General features: G+C 39.5%; 1 protein-coding gene across 5 annotated transcripts in view; it reads right to left on the bottom strand.

The window, feature by feature from the left end:
* The window catches only part of LOC115216489 (coiled-coil domain-containing protein 61), a 90,684-nt gene extending 83,202 nt beyond the window's left edge, over positions 1 to 7,482 (bottom strand). For 2 of the 5 annotated variants that reach the window (XM_029785909.2, XM_036506917.1), the window contains exon 1: positions 7,212 to 7,482. The gene's annotated coding sequence lies outside the window, so the exon portion shown is untranslated. The remainder of the gene's footprint in view (positions 1 to 7,211) is intronic. The other 3 variants (XM_029785911.2, XM_029785912.2, XM_036506916.1) reach the window with 3 other exon arrangements.
* Positions 7,483 to 8,994: the final 1,512 nt, after the last annotated feature.

Below are 8,994 nucleotides of genomic sequence, written 5' to 3'. Positions count from 1 at the left end.
AACCACTTTACAGAGTGTGCATGTTGCTTCGTAATACCACAGTAGTGTTGTTACATGGCACCAGCACAAGTGCTTTTTATGTGGCATCAGCACAGGACTTTTGCAGGCCAATCTTCTTCATCAGGAGGACTGGCCTTAACACTTTTGCTGCAAAGTACAGGTCTTCTTGAGTACAGCAAGATGCCGGGCATCTCGGTCTTTTGTCATCTCACCTGAAAGGTTCGGCATCCTGATGTTGTCCTTCAGTACTTTGTCCCATGTTTTCCTGAATCTCCCACTTCCACATGTTCTATCTACTTTGAGAGATTGGCACATCACATGACTAAACCAGCACAGTCTTCTCTCTTGCACACAGCATCTAATTCCTGTTGTGCCTAACTTCTCTCTCAATACACCAGCATATATATACATATATAAAAAAATTCAGGGTGAATACTTGATAATTGTAAGCACCTGTGTATGACATTTACTGGTGTAGGTGATAGAGTATATTTATCAAAATAAAAACATGATGCAAAGGATTTAGCGGTACATATATATATATATATATATATATCATCATTTAGCGTCCGCTTTCCATGCTAGCATGGGTTGGACGGTTCAACTGGGGTCTGTGAAGCCAGAAGGCTGCATCAGGCCCAGTCTGATCTGGCAGTGTTTCTACAGCTGGATGCCCTTCCTAACGCCAACCACTCTGTGAGTGTAGTGGGTGCTTTTTACGTGCCACCCGCACAGGTGCCAGACAGAGCTGGCAAGCGGCCACGGACGGATGGTGCTTTTTACGTGCCACCAGCACCAGGGCCAGGCGAGGTTGGCAACGGCCACGAACGGATGGTGCTTTTTACGTGCCACCAGCACGGAGGCCAGTCGGGGCGGAGCTGGCAATGGCCACGATCGGATGGTTCGCTTACTTGTCACCGGCACTGGTATCACAGCTGCAATTTCCATTGATGTTGATCAACTTCGATTTTGGTGCTGCCTTCTGATATCTAATTTGATTTGGTTTGATTCTGATTTTCACTTGCCTCAACGGGTCTTCACAAGTGGAGTTTTGTGTCCCAAGAAGGAAAGGTATGTATAAGTCGACTGGCTACATACCAGATAGAGGCCACGGGTTATGGTCTCACTAGTCTTGCAGGGTCTTCTCACGCACAGCATACTTCCATAGGTCTCGGTCTCTAGTCATTTCCTTGGTGAGACCTAAAGTTCGAAGGTCGTGCTTCACCACCTCATCCCAGGTTTTCCTGGGTCTACCTCTTCCACAGGTTCCCTCAACCGCTAGGGTGTGGCACTTTTGCACACAACTATCTTCAGCCATTCTCGTCACATGACCATACCAGCGCAAACGTCTCTCTTGCATACCACAACTGATGCTTCTTAGGTCCAACTTTTCTCTCAAGGTACTTACACTCTGTCGATTATGAACACTGACATTACACATCCATCGGAGCATACTGGCTTCATTTCTTGCGAGCTTACGCATATCCTCAGCAGTCACAGCCCATGTTTCACTACCATGTAGCATGGCTGTTCGTACACATGCATCATACTGTCTGCCTTTTACTCTGAGTGAGAGGCCTTTTGTCACCGGCAGGGGTAAGAGCTCTCTGAATTTTGCCCAGGCTATTCTTACTCTAGCAGTTACACTTTCAGCACACCCACTGACTTGGTCACCTAGGTAGCAGAAGCTATCAACTACTTCTAGTTTTTCTCCCTGGAACGTGGTAGAAGTTGGTCTCTGCACATTTTCAGTGTTTATTGCTCCTGAGCATCTGCCACAGACAAAAACTATTTTCCTAGTTAGCCTTCCTTTGACATTGCTGCACCTCTTATGTGTCCATAGCTTACACTTGGTGCACCTTATAGAGTTTCTACCTACACCTTTTTTACAGATCAAGCAGGGCCATCTACCTGAAGGCGTTTGTGATTGGTCTACCTTCCTACTTATTAGGACTTGGGTTTTGGCTAGGTTGATTCTAAGGCCCTTCGATTCTAATCCTTGCTTCCACACCTGAAACTTCTCCTCCAGTTCTGATAGTGACTCAGCAATTAGAGCAAGGTCATCATCATAGAGGAGCTCCCAGGAGCAACCTGTCTTGAATTCCTCCGTTATTGCCTGGAGGACTATGATAAATAGGAAGGGACTGAGGACTGAGCCTTAGTGGACCCCAACCTCCACCCGGAATTCTTCACTGTACTCGGTGCCAACCCTCACCTTACTAGCAGCGTCTCTGTACATGGCTCACACAGCTCTCACTAACCATTCATCTATCCCTAGTTTCCTCATTGACCACCAGATAAGGGATTGGGGGACCTTGTCAAAGGCTTTCTCCATGTCAACAAAAGCCAGGTACAGGGGCTTATCTTTGGCTAGGTATTTCTCCTGCAGCTGTCTTACCAGGAATATAGCATCAGTAGTACTTTTCCCTGGCACGAACCCAAACTGCATCTCATCTAAGCTAACTCTCTCTCTAATTAGTTGGGCTATAACCCTCTCCATAACCTTCATTACCTGATCCAGCAGCTTGATACCCCTGTAGTTATTTGTATCTAGGACGTCACCTTTACCTTTGTAGCAGTTGACTATTATGCTGCTACACCAGTCATTGGGAATGACTCCTTCGTGTATCACCTGGTTAACTATACGGGTGACTAGGCTATAGCCTACACTACCAGATATTTTGAGCATCTCTGCAGTAATTCCTGATGGGCCTGGGGCTTTCCCTGTTTTCATGCTTCTAGTTGCCTTAACTACTAAGGAACTGTCAACTCGGATTGCTGGTCCCTCTGTTGGGTCAACATTCGGCAGACTCTCTTTATCCCTTTCATTTTCCTCATTCAGCAACCTTTCATAGTGGCATCTCCAAACCTCTCTCTTTGCATCCTCATTTAGCACAAGTGAACCGTCATCCTTGCGAACACATTTCTCTCCTACCACGTCACGATTCTCTCTCACACACTGTCTTGCAACACGAAATATCTCAAGTCTTTCATCCTCACGGCGCAGAACATTGGCAAATTTTTTCTCATCTGCTTCCCCTCTGGCTAAATACACCTGCCTCCTAGCTTCCCTTCTGGCAATCTGATACACTTCCCTGCTACCACCGTTCTTCCAGTCCTTCCAAGCCTGTTTCTTTTGTCTAATAGCCCTGTCAACAATATTGTTCCACCACCACGTTATTTTGGGTCTTGAGGGGACTTTTCACCAGCCACAGATCTGGTCAGTGGCTTTCAGCAGGTTGTCCCTTAGAAGCGTCCAGTTGTCAGAAGCGTCCAGTTGTCAGAAGCATATATATATGCTAGTGTATGTGCTTGTCCTCCACCATTGCATGACAACTGGTTTTGGTGTTTACCTCCCCATAACTTAGTAGTTCAGCAAAAGAAACCAATAGAATAAGTACCAGGCTTTACAAAGAAATAAGAACTAGAGACAATTTGTTTGACTAATATTCTTCAAGGCAGTGCCCCAGCATGATCGGACTCTAATGACTGAAAAAAAGATAAGAGTGAATGAATTGTTCAAGAAAAAAAAAGGGAGAGGTGGTATAAGGTGTGCTGGTAGCAAATTTGAGGAAACATGGAAGTTTTGAGGGATGTAGTGTCACAGTAATTAACAACTGATGTGGTTAGTTTATTCCATACTTCAGCAATTCTGAGTGAGAAAAAATGTTTTCGAAAATCATGGGTGCTGTACTGTTTTTTGGATTTTGTAAGCATGTCCACGAGTGTTAGACATATGGAATTCAAACAGGTGCCCAAGATTGTTGTTGGAAAGATAGTGGATAATCTTGTGGGTGTCTATCAAATAAGTTGACAGACATCGGAGCTTTATTGTGTCCATGCCTAGGGAAGTAAGATGTTCAGAGTAAGGTAGATGCTTGATGGAAGGTATTCGTTTGGTTGCACTTTACTAATTAGTTTCCAGGAGATTGATATGCTGAGCAAGATAGGAGTTCCAGACTGGTGATGCAAACTTTAAGTGTGATATATATAACACTATATATATAAATATAACACTACCAAGACTCAGTTTCGCTGAGGTGCATGAGTCTTTCCAAGAAATGCCTATCACCAGAACCAGTCCTTTAATCAACCAGGTGTTTCATGAGTTTGCATCATTCTTGATGAAGCACTGAATTTTATACTGTATTACCATCATCTTCATCAGGAACTGCATTTTTTTAATGTCTACTTTTCTGTGCTTATTGGGATGCATTTTTTATAGCTGGATGCTCTTCAAGTAGCTAATCCCCCACTTGATTCCAAGCAGGTTATACTTCACCATGACCAAACGTGTTTTCATGAAATATAGAAAATAGGATACCACTTGTATAACAGTGACACTTCTTTACAATTACTGGGAGACATAATCATACACACACATATACACATACATGTACAACAGACTTCTTTCAGTTTTCATCTGCCAAATCCACTCACATGACTTATTTATAGCGCCTGAGGCTATAGTAGACGGTTGCCCAAAGTGCTATACAGAGGGATTGAACTTGAAAGCATGTGATTGGGAAGCAACATCTTAGCCACATAGCCATGCCTGCATCTATCTTATTTGATTTTGTGATGTGGATTTCTACATCAGATTTATTGTTCAATAAATAAATCATTTCATGATAACTCCAGTGTTTCAAAATTTCTTTAAAAAAATTCCAAATAGTAGAATAACATTTTCCTATCTTTGAATTTCTTTTCTATTGTTGATGAGAAGGGAAGCATTTATTATGCAGATGCAAAATTTAAACAATGTTGAACAATGTATTTTGTCTCCCTCTTGACTGTATGATTCCTGTGTGCGAACAGTCATGCTACCCAGCAGTGAGTGACACATGGGCTGTGGCTGCAGAGGACATGCGAAAGATGAAAAAGACGAAGTTGGTATGCTTCACTGGATGTATAATGTCAGTGTGCATGTACAACAGAGTGTAAGCATCTTGAGAGAAAAATTGGGCATAAGAGGCATCATATTTGGTGTGCAAGAGAGATGAATGATCATGTAATGGATATGGACAGCTGCGTAAATAAGTGCTGATCTCTAACTGTGGAGGGAACCTGTGGGTGAGGTAGATCCAGGAAGACATGGGATGAGGTGGTGAAACATGATCTTCTAATGTTGGGTCTTATGGAGGTGATGACAAGTGATCAAGACCTATGGCAATTTGTTATGTTTCAGAAGATTCATCAAGCCAAGTGAAATCGTAGTTGCGGATGGTGACACATAAAAGGCACCAACTATACTCATGGAGTGTAGGAAGGGCATCCATCTGTAGAAACAAAGACAAAATCAGACTGGAACCTGGTACAGCTCTCTGGCTTACCAGCTCCAGTCAAACCGTCTAACCCAGTGGTTCTCAACCAGAGACCAGATGGCCCCTGAGGGTCCATATAAGATTTTGGGAGGGGGTCTATGCAACAAAATAGTAAATTGGAGATCCACAATAGTATTTTAATGGCACCTAAAAAAATTTTGCTTCAGATGGATGTATTGGTATGTATCGCAAGAAACAGCTAGGATTATTTCTCTAACAGTCTACATAATTCAACCTACACCAGCGAATGTGTGAAAAACAAAACAGAAATTTTGAAAGAAATATCTATAAAACTTTTTAAACACCAAATGGTTATGGATGTCCACCAGAATAATATGATAACCAAAGGGGTCCATAGATTAATTTTTTTTTTTTAATGGTTGAGAACCCCTTGATTAACCCATACCAGCGTGGAAAGTGGACGCTAAATGATAAAGATGATGATAAGAGAGTAACACTGGATTTGTTGGCGATATATTGGTTTTCACTGAGATTACCTTGTACCTTGTAATGTAAAGAAATACCGGGTAATGTGATTAGTGTGCGATGTACTTACCAATTGATAAAATTACATACGATGAATTTATAGCAAACTGTCCGAGAAAGCCATTGAAAGACCAGGTGGAAGAGTTAAACTGATCGGCAGATTGATTGGCAGTTATTTCTAGCACCTACAGGCAGGTAGTTACTGTTGTAGAAGTGTTTATTGTTTGAAAACTGGACATCTCGCAACCGATAATAACAGAATAATATAAAAATAAACAAAGACCTGGAGCATAAATAATTTCTTGCAGAAATCTAATATTTATAAAGTAAGGAATTGTGTTAATGCCTTTCCAATAACATGATTACTTAGATCAAATGATTAACGGTTTATGGCAAAGTCTCTCACATCAATCTCAATTGTACTCAAATATAAGTAAATACAAATGTTGTGAGTCTACAAAACTTTTCGAGGGGAACACCAGTTTCCCTTGGCTTGCAGTTTAAGGGTGTTTCCATCCGTATTTTTGATTATTTCTTGATTTCCGTTTTAATTACAAATTAATTTACAAAAAAATAATCTTTTGTAAATAAATCTATGATTTGAAATGAAGGTGCAATACAAAAATAAAGACGATATACTTATAACTCAACGGAAATGTTTGATTTTGGGATTAACAATTTGGCCATATATACAAATTATACGGTTTGTGTAGAACAGATATATAATAAAGACCATAGAAGTTATTATCAAGTCACAACTTGCCTCGGAGCACACAATTATATATATATATATATATATTAGTCAAACTAATACACCTTGATTGTTGTTGCCTCACCTGTCTGTTTTGCTTTTTGTGTTCTTTATGTACGATTTTGAACCTATATATATAGGCGTGTATGTATATGTATGCACATATAAATGTGCGTGTGTATGTATATATATCGTTTACCTTTTACTTGTTTCACTCATTAGACTGCGGTCACGCTGGGGCACTACCTGGATATATATATATACCGGAGTAAACACATAAATGTGAAACAAGGTGGAAAAAAGAGTACTCAAATACCAGTGGTAGAGTAATATGCTTTATTTAAAGCAGCAGAAAATTCAACAAAATCTGTTACTCTGAGTTTCCCGTTGCCGTTCGTCGGACAGTTTTTGCTAGAAACTAGCAAAAACTGTCCGATGAACGGCAACGGGAAACTCAGAGTAACAGGTTTTGTTGAATTTTCTGCTGCTTTAAATAAAGCATATATATATATATATATATATATATATAGAGAGAGAGAGAGAGAGAGAGAGAGAGAGAGAGAGAACATTGTGAATGTATGGTTAGGTTCACAAACCTGATTTAGTTTTGTTACTTGGATTGTTAATATAGAGTTAGGGTGAACACATACCTGGCTTTGTTTTGTTACCTGAGTATTTTTTTTATGTTGTTTAATGTTTTTCACATCATCGATAAAGTAGCCCGGATATTTCAGAGAGACAAAATAAGTTATGAAGGTATCAACAATCCCAGGAACTTATAATTATGCCATCTTAGTAGAGCTGAATGAATTTTAGAAAGAAAAATGTAGAAATACGAATACTTTTAGTCGGTTATATTGCAATAGGTCGATGGTCGATGTTTGAAGCAAGCGCCATATGCAGCGAACAAGACGATTGTTCTGATTGGACAGAGACGGAACCTATGGAAGGCTGTACATTGAAACTTAATAAAAATTTACAGTGGACTTGCCAGATTTATATAAACAGAGGAAACCTTTACCAAATATCTTTTATCACCTTTCGTGGTTGGATTTTTTTTTAATACGCCATCTTTTATGTTCCTGTCTGGATACTAATTGTATATCTATCTACTCAGTCGTTCTTTCATTAAGATATCGGTAAGTACTGTGAAACGTATGTTTTGTTGAAGAGGTCTAATAAGAACGAAAAGTGTCCGATGTTGTCTCCCGTACTTGACATAATGATTAAATGTGATGCAACAAGTTTTGTCTGTGAACAGGTCGCGGTTTCGAAGCGACGAAAATATTTGGTTAATGTTTACATCTTGACCCGAAAATGAAAATCGAAAAAAAAAATACTGGAATGGGTGTAAAACAATGAGTAGGAAACGAATATGAAAAAAAAAAAGCGCGGAAAGCAACGGGAGGGTGGGGAGAGGACTTCGGAAAATTCACAAGATCCGAGTTTTTCCCTCATAACTTTCAGAAAAATGGAGGGTTTTTTTCAATGAAATTTCAACTGGCATTCATTACGATTATAAAGTAATTTGTGGGGGAAATCTTTTCCAAAGAGTGGGGAGAGAACTTTGGAAAATTTACAAGATCCAAGTTTTCCTTCATAACTATGTGTGTATATATACATGTGTATATATACATGTGTATATATATATGTGTGTGTGTGTATGTATATATATATGTGTGTGTGTGTATATATATGTATATATATATATGTGTGTGTGTGTGTGTATATGTGTGTGTATATGCGTGTGTGTGTGTATATATATGTGTATATATATATATATAGAGAGAGAGAAAGTAATAACGAGTGAATGAGAATAACGACGAAGGGTTAAAAAAGCGTAAAAATAATTGAAAATGAAACACAATTGAAGCCAAAACACTTAAAATTATTGAAAGTGGGTAGAAATAAACACTACGTAGTGTAGTAGTACTACGCTATCTGTATCTTTAAAAAATTGAATGTGATTTCGGAATATAACGAGGAAAAATTCAGATCTTGGGAATTTTCCGAAAGTCCTCTCCCCACCTCAAGATTTTCCCTACAAATTACTTTATAGTCGTAATGTATGCCGTTTGAAAGGTATTTCTATAAAATTTCATTGAAAAAAAAACATTTTCCTAAAATCTACGAGGGAAAAACTCGGATTTTGTGAATATTCCGAAGTTCTCTCCCCACCCCCTTGGAAAAGATTTTCCCCACAAATTTCTTTATAATTGTAATGTATGTCGTTTGAAAGATATTTCTATAGAATTTCATTGAAAAAAAAAAGCCATTTTCCTAAAAGTTGTGAGGGAAAAGCTCGGATCTTGCGAATTTTCCAAAGCCCTCACCCCACCCTCCCGTTGCTTTGCACGCATTTTTTTTCCATATTCGTTTCCTACACATTGACTTACACCCATTCCAGTATTTTGGGGGGGAGGGGGATTTCCG

This window comes from Octopus sinensis, linkage group LG10 (genome assembly GCF_006345805.1).
Source record: "Octopus sinensis linkage group LG10, ASM634580v1, whole genome shotgun sequence".
Taxonomy (NCBI): Eukaryota; Metazoa; Mollusca; class Cephalopoda; order Octopoda; family Octopodidae; genus Octopus; species Octopus sinensis.
The sequence above is the reverse complement of the archived record's forward strand: the minus strand, read 5'-3'. Positions and strand labels throughout refer to the sequence as shown.